Below are 19,431 nucleotides of genomic sequence, written 5' to 3'. Positions count from 1 at the left end.
GGGAAAAAAAAATACTGTCTTTATTTCAACCTTACAACTTAATACCAGAATGAAATATAGATGAGATATGAGGTGAAACGCACAGATATAAAGCACACACAATATACCGTATATACATTTTTTTGTGAACTGAGGAGGCATATCTAAGAATGATATCAAATTCAGGAGCCATAAAATAACAGTGGAAGATTTGACTACATAGCAAAATGTCTGTACACTGGAAAACAGCATTAAAAAGCTTTCTAAAAGATAAAAAATCTGCAAATATATAAAATATTAAATATATACAAATTAATAACAGTATATGGTGAGAATATAAATTTTTAAGAAAGATACAAGCATTCCAATATTTAAAAATGGACTAAGGTAACTAACAGAAAAATCTCAGAGGAAGAAATATGACAAATGACAATAAATAGTCAACATTTATTCTCAAATTCCTCCATCAGCATACATCAAATAACAGCTATTATAATTGAAACTAAAGAATAAGAAATAAAAAATTAACAGGGCTTTGTCTTAGAATGATGAAGGGAGTATGTGAACTACAAGAATATGGCAGAGATAAGGACATTTTAAAAATATTGATAGGCATTCAATGTCTTTGAGTGCTTGAGATTACAACACAGTAGTAAGATCAATACAGTGCGATTTTTGAGCAATCTGGGAACCACAGAGAAGCTAGGTTCCTTATCATCTAAAGATTATTTTTGCTACATCATCAATTTGAGGTGTATGTATGATGAGGTGAATGATGATGAACTTTGATACATTTCTTTTTCACATTTTTATTATTATTTAGTAACTTAAAAATACAGTGTTCAAAATATTTTGTTTACTAAATTTTGAAAGCAACACTTTTTAAAATTAAAATTATTCCTCACACAAGCATTATCTGGTTAGGTGAATAGCTATTATTTATCTTATTTTTTCCTTTTTTTAAATTATAAAGATGTCACATGATAGATTTAAAAAGTCAAATACAAATATGGATAATAATGGCAGGTAAAAGCAAAGAGCTTCTGAACTTGTTTCCCTCCTACCTCACTAGAACAATTTGGCAGATAATATTCTATTTTCTTTTATGATGCTTTAAGTTAATTAAGTATGTACAGTTCTCAGGATACATATAGGCTGAAAGCAAATGAATGCAAAAGATGTTCCACATAATAGTAATCAAAAGAGAACAGGGGTGGTTAAAATTACATCCCCCAAAACCATAGGTTAAGTCAAAAACTGTCAAAAGGGACAAGTCAGTGAGTGCAAGTTGCTCAGTCATGTCTGACTCTTTGCGTCCCCATGGACTCTACAGACTGTGGAATTCTCTAGGTCAGAATCCTGGAGTGGGTAGCTTTTCACTTCTCCAGGGGATCTTCCCAGCCCAGGGATTGAATCCAGATCTCCTGCATTGCACGTGGATTCTTTACCAACTGAGCCACAAGTGAAGCCCAAGAATACTGGAGTGGGTAGCCTATCTCTTCTCCAGCAGATCTTCCTGACTCAGGAATCGAACTTGGGTCTCCTGCATTGCAGGCAGATTCTTTACCAACTGAACTATCAGGGAAGGGACAAAAAAGGTCATTATATAATAAGCAGTCAGTTCATCAAGAGAAAATAATAATCATAAATACATACACCTCAAATTGGAACGCCTAAATACATTAAGCGAATATTAACAGAAACTGAAGAGAAAACAGACAACAGTACAATAATGACAGGGAACTTCAATATCCCATTTTCAATACTGGATTGATCATTCACACAGAAAGCCAATAAGGAACAGCAGACTTGAAGAACACTTTCAGGATTGAATGGATGCAGCAAGCATTACAGAACGAAGGATAAAAATCATCTAGCTGATCATCACAATAGAAGCAGGAAAGGATCTGACAAAATTCAGCACTTTTTGATGATAAAAACAGTAAAAAAAAAAAAAAAAAAAAAAAACCTAGAAAAAGAAGGGAAGTATCGCAACACTGCATGCCATAGATGACAAGCCCACAGATAACAACTCAGTGGTGAAAAGCTGTAAGCTTTTCCTCTGCAAGAATAAGAGAAGAACGCCTACTTTTACCATTTCTATTCAATACAGTACAGAAAGTCCTAGTCAGCACAACTAGGCAAGAAATGAAGTTGAAGGCATTTAAATGGAAAAGGAAGAAGTAAAACTGTATCTATTTGCAGAGATGATATTATACATAGAGAACTCTAAAGACTCCAGTCAAAAAGCTGCTCAAACTAATACACAAATTTAGTACAGTTGACGGAGAAAGCATGGCACCCCACTCCAGTACTCTTGCCTGGAAAATCCCATGGACGGAGGAGCCTGGTGGGCTGCAGTCCAAGGGATCATGAAGAGTCAGACATGACTAAGCGACTGCACTTTCACTTTTCACTTTCATGCATTGGAGAAGGAAATGGCAACCCACTCCACTGTTCTTGCCTGGAGAATCCCAGGGACGAGGGAGCCTGGTGGGCTGCCGTCTCTGGGGTTGCACAGAGTCGGACACGACTGAAGCAACTTAGCAGCAGCAGTACAGTTGAAGGATACAAAATCAACATATAGAAATCAGTTGCATTTCTATGAACTAACAATGAATTAACTAGTAAAGAAATTAAGAAGATAATCCTATTTTCAATGGCATCAAAAAGAATAAAACACTTAAGAATAAATTTAACTAATAAGGTGAAATATCTTTACATTGAAAACTATAAGACACTGAAGAAAGACTGAAGAAGACACACAGTTTTTATAGATTGAAAGAATTGATATTATACTAAAAATAACCAAAAACCATCTATAGATTCAATGTAATTCCCATCAAACACTGTATTTTTACGTTACTAAATAATAATCAAAATGTGAGGATGAAATGCATCAAAGTTCATCGTCATTCACAGATGTAACAAAAACAGACTCAGCTGATAAGGGACCTTGCTTTTCTGTGGTTCCCACATTGCTAAAGAATCACCCTGTTTTGATCTTACCACTATGTTGCAATCTCAAGCACTTAAAGGCTTTGAATGCCTATTAATATTTTAAAAATATGCTTATCTCTGCCATATTCTTGTAGTTCACAGACTCCCTTCATCCTTCTAAGACAAAGCCAAGTTAATTTTGTATACCAAAGCCATCTATAGATTCAATGCAATCCCCATCAAAATTTCAATGACATTTTTTCACAGAAATAGAAAAAAAATAGTACAAAAAACACAATTTGTATAAAATGACAAAAGCCTCAAATAGCCAGAAAATTTTGAGCCAGAATAAGATGGTGACATAGCACATCCTGACTTTAAATTTTATTACAAAGCTATAATAATCAGAACAATATGGAAGTGGCATAAAAGCAGATGTATAAACCAGTGGGACAAAGTAAAGAGCCCAGAAATAAATCTGCACATTAACAGTCAGAATATCATCCACAAAAGTCCCAAGAGCACAGAATGAAGAAAGGATTATCTCTTCAACAAATGATGTTGGAGAAATTGGATATCCATATGCGGAAGAATGAATATCTTAGACTAGAAAGATAATATAACACTATTTACAAACTCAAAATGAACTCAAAATGAATTAAAGGTTTAACTATTCGGCCTAAATTGTAGAACTACTAGAAGAAAACATAGCTAAGGAAACAGCTTTACATCAGTCTAGACAATCATTTTTTAGATAGGACGCTGAAAGCACTGGTGATAAAAACAAAAATGGAGGAATGAGATTCCACCACACTAAAACGCTGCTGCGTAGCAAAGGAAACAGCAGAAGGAAGAGACAATCTACAAAATGGGAGAAAATATTTGCAAATTACATATAAAGGATTAATATACATAAGGAACTCATGGAACTCAATAGCCAAAAAGCCAAATTACCCAATTAAAAAGGAACTGAACAGACATTTATCCACAGAAGGCATATAAATGGCCAACAGCGATAAGAAAAGTTGCTCAACAATATTAATCACAGAAATGCAAATCAAACCCACGATGAAATATAATCTCACACCTGTTAAAATGGCTTTTGTTAAAAGGAGAAAAGAAGCATTGGTAAGGGTGTGGAGAAAAGAGAACCCTGTATACTGTATAGTGTATAGTATACAGCCATTACAGAAAACAGTATGAAGATTTCTCAAAAAATTAAAAATAGAATTGCTGTATGATCCTGCCATCCCATTGGGTATTAGGTATATATTGGGTACATATCCAAACAAAATGAGATCAGATTCTTAAAGAGATATCTGCAATCCCATGTTCATTGCAATATTATTCATAATAGCCAAAATATGGAAAAAAGTTAAGTATCCGCTGATGGATGAATGAATGAAGAAAATGTGACAAATATATACACTAGAATATTATTCAACCTTTAACAAAAGGAAATTACATCATTTGTGGCAACATGGATGAAATGAGGACATTATGCCTAGTGAAATAAGCCAAACCTGGAAAGACAAATACTGTATGATGTCACCTACATGTGGAATCTACAAAGTTGAGCTCATAAAAGAAAGAGTAGATGATGTTTACCATGGGCTGGGAGGTGGGGAAAATGGGAAGATGTTGGTACAAGAGAAAAAAAATTTCAACTATGCAGAATGAATAAATTCTGGAGATCTAATGCACAGCATAATGATAACAGTTTATAATATTGCATAGTACACTTGATATTTGCCAGGAGAGTAGATCTTAAGTGTTCCCACCACAAGCAAAAGAATACAGTGTACATGTGAGGAGATGGATATGCAAATTAGCTTAATTGTGGTATTTTTCATAGAAATAGAAAATCCATGCACATGTATATCAAAACATTGCATTATATGTCTTAACAATATATGTTTTACTTGCCAACTGTGTCTCAAAGCTGGAAAAAATAGAATACAAAAAAATAAATTCTATATTAAATATATGCACATTTTAAACTATTTGTGATTTTTATGTTCTATAATCCATGTTTCTTAAATCTGGGAAAAAGCCCATTGAATAATAATCTTTTAAAAGGGTAACTCTCACACAGATATAATATCACCTGATATTATGGAGTTTATTTAACTCATATTAATGAGGAAACTGCTAAGATGCTCACAATCCATTCAAAGGAGAATCCAAAGAACATATACTTTTATAGATCAGCAATATTGAGGTGAATATTCAAACAGAGGCAAAACTGGTTTCTTCCAACTTGGGAGAGGGAACTAAATTGAACCTCTGCAGAACAGAATTAGCATACCTCAAACATGATTTTGTATTGTTATCAATTATCTGTAATTTGGAGTTCTAAAATAGCTCAAAGCAACATAATGCTAGAATTGAATAACCAAGATGCCTGTGCTCCAATAACACACAATTTTCCACTGAAGAACAAATTTCCCCATATAAAATGAGTGAAATAAAATATTTCATTACACATATCAATTAAATCTTTTTAGCCAACTCCTAATAAATTATCTATAGTAGCAATTAGAAATGTCTTTTATGTTTCATAACTTTTTATTAAAATTTTTTCAAACACACATGCACACATGCCCACATATTTATTTTTTATACAGTGTAACACATGGAACATGAAACAGGTTGAATATCATCATTATTTCTATGTGCTCCTAGAACATAGTAGGCTGATACCCAGAGATTTACAATACAGAAATTATGATTCTAAAGTCTTGATCTAGAATTTACCATCCCTCCAAAAATGACATTACTTCTTTTACTCCTGAATATTCTAAACTTAGGACTAGTTTAGAACTATGTGTGGAACCAGATGCAGTCCTGTGAGAACAGAGGCATCCAGAATTCATCATCACTCAGACCCAGTCTGAAAGTTAATCCTCTTTACCATCCTTATAGATTTTCCTATAAAGAAAAGCAAAATGATTTTTTTTTAAGTAAGAAATGAAATGAGTGTGATCATATCAAAAACAACTCACCTGTCTCAAATTATCTCTCCTAAGGAATACTGACATTCATCCAAAGATTCTTTTTTGCTTAGTTACTAGTTCTACTGTCTAAATATAGTCCAAACCTAGCCATTTTTCCAGAAGCTGCAGGAGTTGCCTTCTGCCACATCTAACTTTGAAGTGATAATCCTTTGACAGCCCTTCTGTTAATTGTTTAATCTTCACATTCTGATGGACCCAAATTTGCTGCCATCCAGGTGGAATCAAAACCTGGAAGTCATTTATTACTTTGAAGAAACCAGACACATTCTTTCACAGTCCTTTCTTCCTTTTTTTCTCCCCCACCCCTAATTTCTATCCCTTCAGACAGAGGAATATATAAACTTGACAAACAACAGACAAGTAAATGAAAGCAGCATCTCAGACAGGAAGAGTTTAGATTCAAAGACAAAAAGATGTTCAAAACAGAAACAACCTGATTAGTTTCATTAGCATTTCAATAGAATCTGGGCTCTCTGAAAAGGGTGGAGTAAGATTTTACCAAGTGTCATGAAAATGAACACTCCGGAACTCTTGACAAAAGGGGTAATCATTTTACTTAATTTGTTTCTAGGTTCACTCATTTAAAAGAACTAACAGTTCCATTGCTCTTGGCAGAATACAATTGTGATTGCAACTTTTCTATTCAGTGCACTGGAAATATCAGTGAATGTCTCCAACTGAGAGTGAGATATTGGCAGTATTTCCACGTGTTAAGGGCTTACACATATTTTTCCCCCTTCTGATAGTCCAATTTTGATAAACTTTAAAACAAATTCTTAAATAATGCAATCATCCAAATCGTTTCATAAGAGAATAGATACAAATGAACACTTTAATTCAACAACCCTCTGATGAGTTGCACTAATCACACCAATAAGAGCTTAATGTGGTTGATCTTAAACACAGCAGGATTTAACCATATATATACTCTAAGGCTACACAATTTTGAGTAATGAGGTGTTGGAGCATGAAAATAACAAATTATATACTCCTTGTATCATATAAAGCTTATTTTCCCTAAATATCTTCCCTATTCATCAATGATAGTTAATTAAAGGCTCAATTGATTAAGTTTTTATAAACAAGAGTTTGAGATTAAATACCATTCAAACTATGACATCAACCCATGAATACTGTAAATTGCATCTATGTAAGAATTTATTTTTAATAGATTCAGAGCTGATAGTGTTTTTTTAGAAATTCCAAATATTTTAGACATTTTTTCCTTTTCTGAAAAGCAAAGTAAGTGCATTCAGTTTCTCAGAACTACTTCACAATTTCTCTCTCAAGAGAAAATAATTTTAAAGGACTCAAATGGAGTCATGGAAATATGCATAGGCAGCACATACATGATATATTCTCATTCTTGTTTCCAAATTCATTTGAGTGAGGAACAAGAGTAATGGAAGACAAAAGAAAAATTAGCAATAATACAGCAATGTCGTATTAATACAGCACTAAAATAATAATAATAAAATAATAATAATTGAAAGAGTTTTTAGAGTCTATAGCCCACGTGGTATAAATTACATAAAAATGTTTATGTCTATGTTCAAAAACTGGACGATGAAGAACAAAGATAAGTATTGAGAGAAAAGGGATTAAGGATTTTAATTTTCTGTTTTCCAATGAAAATAGGAATATTATTTTAGATATGGCAAAGTCCATCCCATCCTCCTTAGAACATGGATACCAGGTATGATAATATATAAATACAGCAATTATTTAATAAATATACACTATAACTAGCATTGCATTTGATCTTGTAGAAATATAAAATAGAGTATAAAATACCTGCTATAGAAGTTATTGCAGCTGAGTTTAGAGAATAAACACTCTCTTTGGGCTTTGAGCTTCACTGGTAGCTCAGTTGGTAAAGAATCTGCCTGTAATACAGAAGACCCCAGTTCTATTCCTGGGTCAGAAAGATCCCCTGCAGAAGGGATAGGCTACCCACTCTTTATTCTTGGGCTTCCCTGCTGGCTTAGGAGGTAAATAACCCACCTGCAATGCGGGAAACCTGTGTCCGATCCCTGGGTTGGAAGATCTCCTGGAGAAGGAAACGGCTACCCACTTCAATATTCTGACCTGGAGAATTCCACTACCAACTCCAGTATTCTGGCCTGGAGAATTCCATGGACTGCATTGTCCATGGGGTCACAAAGAGTCAGACACAACTGAGCAACTTTCACTTTCACTTTGGGCTATAACTAAGAATGTTACAAAAACAGTGATTTGTTTTCCTTTCTTTCCAGTCAATTCTCAGTGCTTGTATGTGACTTCTTGTACACATAACCCTGTGCCTTCAGTTCAATTCAGTTCAGTCACTCAGTCCTGTCTGACTCTTTGCGGCCCTGTGAATCACAGCACATCAGGCCTCCCTGTCCATCACCAACTCCCAGAGTTCACTCAGACTCATGTCCATCGAGTCAGTGATGCCATCCAGCCATCTCATCCTCTGTTGTCCCCTTCTCCTCCTGCCCTCGATCCCTCCCAGCATCACAGTCTTTTCCAGTGAGTCAACTCTTCGCATGGGGTGGCCAAGTACTGGAGTTTCAGTTTTAGCATCATTCCTTCCAAAGAAATATCAGCGCTGATCTCCATTAGAATGGACTGGTTGGATCTCCTTGCAGTCCAGGGGACTCTCAAGAGTCTTCTCCAGCACCACAGTTCAAAAGCATCAATTCTTTGACACTCAGCCTTCTTCACAGTCCAACTCTCACATCCATAGATGACCACTGGAAAAACCATAGCCTTGACTAGACATACCTTAGTCGGCAAAGTAATGTCTCTGCTTTTGAATATGGTATCTAGGTTGGTCATAACTTTTCTTTCAAGGAGTAAGCGTCTTTAAATTTCATGGCTGCAGTCACCATCTGCACTGATTTTGGAGCCCAAAAAATTAAAGTCTGACATTGTTTCCACTGTTTCCCCATCTATTTCCCATGAAGTGATGGGACCGGATGCCACGATCTTCATTTTCTGAATACTGAGCTTTAAGCCAACATTTTCACTCTCCTCTTTCACTTTCATCAAGAGGCTTTTTAATTCCTCTTTACTCTCTGCCATAAGGGTGGTGTCATCTGCATATCTGAGGTTATTGATATTTCTCCTGGCAATTTGATTCCAGCTTGTGCTTCTTCCAGTCCAGCGTTTCTCATGATGTACTCTGCATAGAAGTTAAATAAGCAGGGTGACAATAGACAGGCTTGGCGTACTCCTTTTCCTATTTGGAACCAGTCTGTTGTTCCATGTCCAGTTCTAACTGTTTCTTCCTGACCTGCATACAGATTTCTCAAGAGGCAGGTCAGGTGGTCTGGTATTCCCATCTCTTTCAGAATGTTCCACAGTTTATTGTGATCCACACAGTCAAAGGCTTTGGCATAGTCAAGGAAGCAGAAATAGATGTTTTTCTGGAACTCTGTGGCTTTTTCCATGATCTAGTGGATGTTGGCAATTTGATCTCTGTTTCCTCTGCCTTTTTGAAAACCAGCTTGAACGTCAGGGATTTCATGGTTCACGTATTGCTGAAGCCTGGCTTGGAGAATTTTGAGCATTACTTTACTAGGCTGTGAGATGAGTGCAATTGTGCAGTAGTTTGAGCATTCTTTGGCATTGCCTTTCTTTGGAATTGGAATGAAAACTGACCTTTTCCAGTCCTGTGGCCACTGCTGAGTTTCCCACATTTGCTGGCATATTGAGTGCAGCACTTTCACAGCATCATCTTTCAGGATTTGAAATAGCTCAACTGGAATTCCATCACCTTCACTAGCTTTGTTCGTAGTGATGCTTTCTAAGGCCCACTTGACTTCACATTCCAGGATGTCTGGCTCTAGATGAGTGATCACACCATCATGATTATCTGGGTCGTGAAGATTTTTTTGGTACAGTTCTTCCATGTATTCTTGCCACCTCTTCTTAATATCTTCTGCTTCTGTTAGGTCCATACCATTTCTGTCCTGTATCGAGCCCATCTTTGCATGAAATGTTCCCCTGATATCTCTAATTTTCTTGAAGATGTCTCTAGTCTTTCCCATTCTGTTCTTTTCCTCTATTTCTTTGCACTGATCACTGAAGAAGGCTTTCTTATCTCTTCTTGATATTCTCTGGAACTCTGCATGCTTATATCTTTCCTTTCTCCTTTGCTTTTCACCTCTCTTCTTTTCACAGCTATTTGTTAAGGCCTCCCCAGAAAGCCATTTTGCTTTTTTGCATTTCTTTTCCATGGGGATGGTCTTGATCCCTGTCTCCTGTACAATGTCACGAACCTCATTCCATAGTTCATTAGGCACTCTATCTATCAGATCTAGGCCCTTAAATCTATTTTTCACTTCCACTGTATAATCATAAGGGATTTGATTTAGGTCATACCTGAATGGTCTAGCAGTTTTCCTTACTTCAATTTGAGTCTGAATTTGTTAATAAGAAGTTCATGATCTGAGCCATAGTCAGCTCCTGGTCTTGTTTTTGTTGACTGTATAGAGCTTCTCCATCTTTGGCTGCAAAGAATATAGTCAATCTAATTTCGGTGTTGACCATCTGGTGATGTCCATGTGTAGAGACTTCTCTTGTATTGTTGGAAGAAGGTGTTTGCTATGACCAGTGCATTTTCTTGGCAAAACTCTATTAGTCTTTGCCCTGCTTCATTCCGCATTCCAAGGCCAAATTTGCCTGTTACCCCAGGTGTTTCTTGACTTTCTACTTTTGCATTCCAGTCCCCTATAATGAAAAGGACATCTTTTTTGTGTGTTCGTTCTAAAAGGTCTTGTAGGTCTTCATAAAGCTGTTCAACTTCAGCTTCTTCAGCATTACTGGTTGGGGCATAGACTTGGATAACTGTGACATTGAATGGTTTGCCTTGGAGATGAATAGAGATCATTCTGTCATTTTTGAGATTGCATCCAAGTACTGCATTTTGGACTCTTTTGTTGAAAATGATGGCTACTCCATTTCTTCTGAGGGATTCCTGCCCACAGTATTAGCCTTATACCACCAAAATATGATTGCTACATAGGGAGCACTTGCTATGTGCTGGACACCGAATTAAGCATTTCATTTATTATTTAATTTAAAACACACAGTAAACTTATGAGTTATTCTTATCCCTTTTAACAAGTGATGAAAGTGAATCTTGGCCAGATTAAGGACATTTCCTAAAGTCTCATAGGTCTTAAATATCACCAGTGGCTTGTGAACCCAGCTCCATTAGAACCATTCCCTGAGCCCTTTCCCACACCACAGTAGCCCTCATATAGAACAACATGTGTGATATTGGAATATAATGTGACTCTACAGGCTATAGTTTTTCCAGTGCTCATGTATGGATGTGAGAGTTGGACTGTGAAGAAGGCTGAGCGCCGAAGAATTGATGCATTTGAACTGTGGTGCTGGAGAAGACTCTTGAGAGTCCCTTGGACTGCAAGGAGATCCAACCAGTCCATTCTGAAGGAGCAGCCCTGGGATTTCTTTGGAAGGAATAATGCTAAAGCTGAAACTCCAGTACTTTGGCCACCTCATGTGAAGAGTTGACTCATTGGAAAAGACTCTGATGCTGGGAGGGATTGGAGGCAGGAGGAGAAGGGGACAACAGAGGATGAGATGGCTGGATGGCATCACTGACTCAATGGACATGAATCTGAGTGAACTCTGGGAGTTGGTGATGGACAGGGAGGCCTGGTGTGCTGCGATACATGGGGCCGCAAAGAGTTGGACACGACTGAGGAACTGAACTGAACTGAACTGAACTGAAGGTGTGCAGAAGGGAAGAAACAACTGAAGGGAACTGGTGTCAACTCAGCGAGAAGAGGAAAATGAAGAAGGGACATGAAGGAACCATGAAAGTCCTTTAGCTCATCTGTAGTAAACTCTTTTTGGACAGAAGATGATTGGGCAAAATAAATAAATATTTTATATTTGTCAGCTACAAATTGGCACTTGCCATGGGCACTTGCCAGCTACCTCTACAAGGATTAAATCATGTGCTGCTATAACTGCTGGCCTCAACACCCCATGAAAGGAGTTCAGGATGGAAAGTAGGAATGAGGCTCTCTGTGCTCATGGTAAAAACTGGCAGAATGAGTCTACAGATGGTTAGATACTTTCAGGGGCTGATTTGTTGAGCCCAATTCTATTATCCTATTGTATCTAGAAAAGCGCTAAATCCCTTCATGGTGATATCTACTCTTTGTGACTAGCAGAAATCTACAAAAATATGTGTTGATTATATGTATTCCCCCTTTACCAAAATCACATATATACTGACCTTCTCCTCTACCTCTTGGGAGTGATTTACCAGAGATACCTGAAATGCTGTCTCCCAGGCTACAGTCCTCATTTTGCCCCCAAATAAAACTTGCAACTCATCCATTGTGCATTTTTATTAAGCCAGCACATCATCTTCAAAGTGCTGGTAGGCTCAAAGTTGACTAATATTAATAATGTATTCTTGCTGGAAATGTAGTCTGTTTTAGGTGTCATCAGATGGGAAGGATGTGACTAAAGATCTGGGAGAATGGTGGAAACTTCAGAGGATCAGCTGAGATGAGTGTGAGTCTATAGTCTCCAGCTTGACATCTGAGTTCTGATTTCATGAAAACTAGAGTCATTTTATAGTTTTACTATTTCTTCACTTCCTAGGCCTCTCATATGTCAATAAACCTAATAAAAAACAAGGTTATTATTAAGGATGAATTACACGATTCTTACGTCAAGCAGACATCTAGGCTTGCTAGTTTTCAACATACAGAGACTAAAATATTTATAAGCAAGTCCCAATGAAACCTGAAATTTGGTTTAAAATATTCCAGGGGAAGAAAAAAGTAGTGAACTAGATGAAACAAGAATGGCCTATTATTGATAATTATTGAAGTTGTATAATAGAAAGGCTCTTCACAACATTTCTCTTCTTTCCATAATAAATATAACAGATAGAAAAATGTATAAGACAGAGAATTCTGATCAAGATATATATATATATATGTGTGTGTGTACATATATCCATATACATCTCCACTCACACATGTCTCCATCCATTCTAAACAGACCACCATTATTTTGAACTTGTGTGTGTGTGTGTATATATATATATTTGTAGTAGTGAATTCATATAATGTTTAATCAGTCTGTTAAAAGGCAGAATTCTGCCCCTGATACTTTAACTTAGTTTCCCCTTCTGTGCATTCACTTTTGTAAAAATAATATTCTTCCCCTTATTTGACATTTAATATCAAAATTTCATATTATGAATAAAGTAATACACTGGGGAGAGCTGAGCTGTGTTTCAGAAACAAGACTGTAAGACCTCTGTAAGATTTTCTCAACAGTCTTAAGTTGAGGAAGATTTAAGGATTTATTCTTCCTTTCAGCATTAGCTTCGTAAATACTTGCCCATTCCCTTTAAGAGTAAAGAAAGGATTTCCTTTTTTAACATGGAAACACAGCGCCTGGAGTGCCCTAGATGCTGTAAAACAACATTTTGGAGATAAGCAGAAATTCTATTCTGAAGCTTGTCATTTTAGCTTTAGACAATTCAAACAATTCAGACACAGTTTTCTTCAACCATTAATAATAAAAACGGGAACTTTCTGAAAATCTTGTGACAATGTACTAGTTACTTTGAAGTAAAAGGCAATCTGTGAAAACTTTAGGAGGAGGAAGGATAACAGGAAATATATATTTAAAGTGAGAGTTGTAGATGATAATCAAAGGCAACAAGGGCAGAATAAAATAAGCTAAAGAAAACTGACTGAAACCTGGCAGCTATACACTGGGTTAGGCTTACTCAAGTTTGTAGCTCCAACTGTACGAAAGAGAAAAACAGAGGGAGCTTGGGTTGATGAAGCACTGAGCTAACCCCTTCTCTGTCTCATCAGAGTATTGCATATTAAGACCACTCAATGCTGGTAAAAGTATACTTGGTTATTTTTAAGGTGCATTAAAAAAAAATTTAATGAAGTTTGGTAACCTGTGTATATGTAAGTTTCCCAATTAGCACAAATGAGTCATGCTTTATAAATATCTCAAAAAACCTGAGACTTTAAATATAATTGCTGAGTTTTTTTTTTTAATAACAATTCCTTTGTGTCAGCAAGTAATATAAATTTGAGTTGCCAGACATATATGCAAACACTGTGGCTCCAACCCTACCTCAGAGGCATAAATTGCCCTGTGAACCTAATTTCAGTGGACAGGAGATTAAATAATCAGATGATATTTAAAAGTGAATGGATATCTGCTATTCTCCTAATAAAGAATCAAGATGAATAAAAAAATTAAGCATTTTATTTCTTATACAAATATTTTGTTTCATCTATACGGATTCCTACATTCTTCTAAAATGGTATAGATTCATCACTAAAACAATAATGAGAAATGAAAATATATGTAAAGACTTTTATGTTACAGAAAAAATATATAACTTTTAGGTATGCTGCAATAATTATAGTCGTATGTTCTGAATTTATCTGAGTAGCCAAATTATTAAAATATGTGGGCCTTGAAATAAAGGTGAACAACAGGCGATTCACTGAAAATAATTCAGTGGTAATAATTATGGACCAAAAAAGAAAAATCCTAGGCAGACCTTTGGTTTCATATGTTTAATGAGGGGCTAATTTTTTTTTTCAATGCACTACAGTGATCATTTGGCAAGATATAACAAAAGAATAGAATGGGTTCCAATTATCAGTGTAGAATGCCAGTCACACTTCATTTTTAATCCACCACACCAAGAAATATAACACACTAGGACAGCAACTGAAGATAAATTGCTATTTCTATTTTTTGAATTAAATCTCCCTGTCTCTGAGTAATTAAAAGTTCTGAACTTTGAAGGGTTTTATTTGAAGACTAAGCTATAGCCTTTTCCTTTTTAAACTTTTAATTTAGGTCCATAATTCCTTATCAAGCATCATCTGTGTTACTGTTCAGTATTTTCTGGTCTAACCTTTCTGGAAGAGGATTAGTGTGAGGTTCATAATATAATCATGTAACTCTAATTGGTGTGAATAAATTATACATCACTTGGGCAATTTTTTAGCATTGAGAACTCATATGACATAATTAAAATTCAATTATTTAATTGCTAATTGGAATTAATCAGGTTATTCTGGTCTCAAGATAATATATAGTAAATACTTCACAGAATATAAAGTCAGCCTTATTTTCACAGTTTTGATGTTTATAATGTAAAAAGCATTATACATAAGAATTAAACGCATTAGAATTATGAAGTAAAAGGATAGATTGTAATAGACATGTCTAAATGATTAGCTTACACATCCCAAAGTCTGAAGTCCCTTTTCTAGTCATTTGCTTGGAAGGAAACACACATTTCTCATGAGCTTATCCTTATTCAAAATTACTTTAGAATTGCTTTACCCACATTCCCAGCCAGAAAAGTAAAATCAGATTCATTTCCTCAAAATGGCATCTTGTTTCTGGCCAAAAATAGTATCAGCTAGTTTGATCAGGTACATTATTCACTAGAATGACACCTGGAACTTCGTTTCAGTATTTCAAAAGGAAACCCATTCTCAAAGAGTGGAGATTTATCAACCTTAAAATATACTGATTGTGTCTCATGTTTTAAAGGAAGTTCATGTAAAAAGGAGAATAATTATGACATCCTTTAAATATATAATTCTCAGGTATTTAATTTTTTTTTTTTAGTTTTTTATTTTTTAAATTTTAAAATCTTTAATTCTTACATGCGTTCCCAAACATGAACCCCCCTCCCACCTCCCTCCCCACAACATCTCTCTGGGTCATCCCCATGCATCAGGTATTTAATTTGATTCAAAGTATTGAAAATTGAATCTACATACTACTTTGTTGACATTTTAGACATATTTTATTCCTCTTCAACATCAATAAAATAGCATCTCACAAATAGTAGATGATTTAAAATACAAAGCTTCTTTTCTAAGCACTTTTCTAAGCCAAGCTGGAATTTGGTGTGCCATTTGATTTTTGAAGCTTTAAAGTAGTAAACATGGAACTGGCTCAAAATCACCTCAAGTTGTGACTATCCTGCTCTCTCTCCTACATATATATACACCTGGACACACCTACAAGTAAGATTATTTTAATAATCATTGTTACCTATGATTAAGTCATCAATATAATACCAAATATACCTAAGGTGACATTAATGACTTTGATCAAATTATATAAGCAGAATTTTTATCTAGTCATCTGAATTTGTTTTAGAAAGATGTTGGTTAAAATACCAATATTCTCAATCTATATCCCTTACTTTATAAGGCTCATAAGAACTTTCTCAGCTATATGCTATAATTACTATTGTGAATAAACTTATTTTTGGTGTAGTGCTCAAATCAAGCACAACCCCATGGATCCTTCCTGGGTACAAAAGCCTCTCCATGTCCCCCTTCCTGGGTTTGTAAGAAAAGACTTCAGCTTCTCAGAAATTCTCTTGAGTTCTAAAAGGCAGATTCAAACAGTTCAAACAGTTACTAATCAGGGCCTGGACGGAATGCAGAAACAAAGGAAAGTCAGTCAAGAAACAATAGTAGAGTAATAAAGCAAGGTCCTGGTTCCTCCTGAAGGGAAATAGATAACAATGTATCTTTGAGTTCCTCTGCAGGAACTAATTCTGCAAGTGGAGGATGCTAACTTCAGGTTGAGCACAAGATTCCTGGAAAACCACCTGTTACCTCACCACCAATTATCAGAAGAAAGTCATGTGCCCTGAAGCCTTCATCTTAAATTTTGCCTATAAAAACTCTTCTGGAATTCTCGCATGGTCCACAGACTGGGAGTCCACTTGCCAATACAGAAGATGAGGTTCTATCCCAGGTCTGGGAAGATTTCACATGCTGTGGAACAACTAACTGCATGTGCCACAGCTACTGAGCCCATGCTCTAGAGCCAGCAAACCACAGCTACTAAACCCATGCACTGCAATTACTGAATCCTGAGCACTACTAGAGCCTGTGCTCTGCAACAAGAAGGTATCGTGATAAGAAGCCTGCACACCATCATGAAGAGTAGCCCCCACTTGCTGCAACTGAAGAAAGCCCTTATGCAGCAATGAAGACCTAGCACAGCCTAAAATAAATAAAAATGTAGACATATAAATAAATAAAACTTAAAAAGCAAAAACTCTTTCCCCAAACCATCAGGGGGTTTGTGGCTTTTGAGCACAAGCCACCTGTTATCCTCATCTGACCCTGCAATAAACCCATCTGTTCTCTAAAATTTCAATGCTTTGGTTGGTTTAGCCTCATCATGCTTTGAGCACACAAACTTGGATTCGACAACAGCATCATGAGTCATTAACTCAAACAAAATTTTCCTGGTAAAATATTTTATGGGTGGATATTGTCAACTTTGATGGGTTAAATGAAGTTTGATTGGATGTAATAAATAATGGAGTAGCCAGCATAGTCAACAAGAGTCTGAAATGCAGTACTTGGATGCAATCTCAAAAATGACTGAATGATCTCTGTTCATTTCCAAGGCAAACTGTTCAGTATCAGAGTAATCCAAGTCTATGCCACAACCATTAATGCTGAAGAAGCTGCAGTTGAATAGTTCTATGAAGACCTACAAGACCGTCTAGAACTAACGCACAAAAAAATGTCCTTTTCATTATAGGGAACTGGAATGCAAAAGTAGGAAGTCAAGAGATACCTGGAGAAATAGGCACATGTGGCCTTAGAGTACAGAATGAAGCAGGGCAAAGGCTAACAGAGTGCTGCCAAGAGAACACACTGGTCATAGCAAGAACCCTCTTCCAACAATACAAGAGAAGACTCTACACATGAACATCACCAGATGGTCAATACCTAAATAAGATTGATTATAGTCTTTGCAGCCAAAGACAGAGAAGCTATACTCTATAGAGTAAGCAAAAAGAAGACTGGGAGCTGACTGAGGCTCAGATCATGAACTCCTTATTGCCAAATTCAGACTGAAATTGAAGAAAGTAGAGGAAAACATCAGACCATTCAGGTATGACCTAAATCAAATCCCTAATGATTATACAGTTTAAGTATAAAGGACTAGATCTGATAGAGTGCCTGATGAAGTATGGACAAAATTTTGGTACAGGAGGCAGTGATCAAGACCATCCCCAAGGAAAAGGAAGGCAAAAAGGCAAAACTGTTGCCCAAGGAAGCCTTTAAATAGCTGAGAAAAGAAGAGAAGCTAAAGGCAAAGAAAAAAGGAAAGATATACCCATTTGAATGCAGAGTTCCAAAGAATAGCAAGGAGACGTAAAAAACCCTTCTTCGGGATCAATGCAAAGAAACTGATGAAAACAATAGAATGGGAAAGACTAGAGATCTCTTCAAGGAAATCAGAGACACCAAGGGAACATTTCATACAAAGAAGGGCACAATAAAGGACAGAAATGGTATGGACCTAATAGAAGCAGAACATATTAAGAAGAGGTGGCAAGAATACACAGAAGAACTATACAAAAAAAGATCTTCATTACCCAGTAACCACAATGGTGTGATCACTCATCTAGAGCCAGACATCCTGGAATGTGAAGTCAAGTAGGCCTTAAGAAGCATTACTACGAACAAAGCTAGTGGAGGTGATGGAATTCCAGTTGAGCTATTTGAAATCCCAAAAGATGATCCTGCGAAAGTGCTAGACTCAATATGTCAGCAAATTCAAAAACTCAGCAGTGGCTGTAGGACTGGAAAAGTTCAGTTTTCATTCCAATGCCAAAGAAAAGCAATGACAAAGAATGTTCAAACTACCACACAATTGGACTCATCTCATGTGCTAGCAAAGTAATGCTCAAAATTCTCTCAGCCAGGCTTCAACACTATGTGAACCGTGAACTTCCAGATGATCAAGCTGGATTTAAAAAAGGCAGAGGAACCAGAGATCAAATTGTCAACATCTGCTGGATCATCGAAAAAGCAAAAGAGTTCCAGAAAAACATCTATTTCTGCTTTATTGACTACGCCAAAGCCTTTGACTGTGTAGATCACAATAAAATGTGGAAAATGCTGAAAGAGATGGGAATACCAGACCACCTGACCTGCCTCTTGAGAAATCTGTATCCACGTCAAGGAGCAACAGTTAGAACTGGACATGGAACAACAGACTGGTTCCAAATAGGAAAAGGAGTACGCCAAGGCTGTATATTGTTACCCTGCTTATTTAACTTCTATGCAGAGTACATCATGAGAAACACTGGGCTGGAAGAAGAACAAGCTGGAAACAAGATTGCTGGGAGAAATATCAATAACCTCAGATATGCAGATGACATCACCCTTATGGCAGAAAGTGAAGAGGAACTAGAAAGCCTCTTGATGAAAGTGAAAGAGGAGAGTGAAAAAGTTGGCTTAAAGTTCAACATTCAGAAAACTAAGATCATGGCATCTGGTCCCATCATTTCATGGCAAATAGATGGGGAAACAGTGGAAGCAGCGGCAGACTTAATTTTTGGGGCTCAAAAATCACTGCAGTTGGTGATTGCAGCCATGAAAGTAAAGAATGCTTACTCCTTGGA

The sequence above is a fragment of the Ovis canadensis genome, chromosome 2 (assembly GCF_042477335.2).
Source record: "Ovis canadensis isolate MfBH-ARS-UI-01 breed Bighorn chromosome 2, ARS-UI_OviCan_v2, whole genome shotgun sequence".
Classification (NCBI taxonomy): Eukaryota; Metazoa; Chordata; class Mammalia; order Artiodactyla; family Bovidae; genus Ovis; species Ovis canadensis.
Note: the sequence above shows the minus strand (reverse complement) of the source record.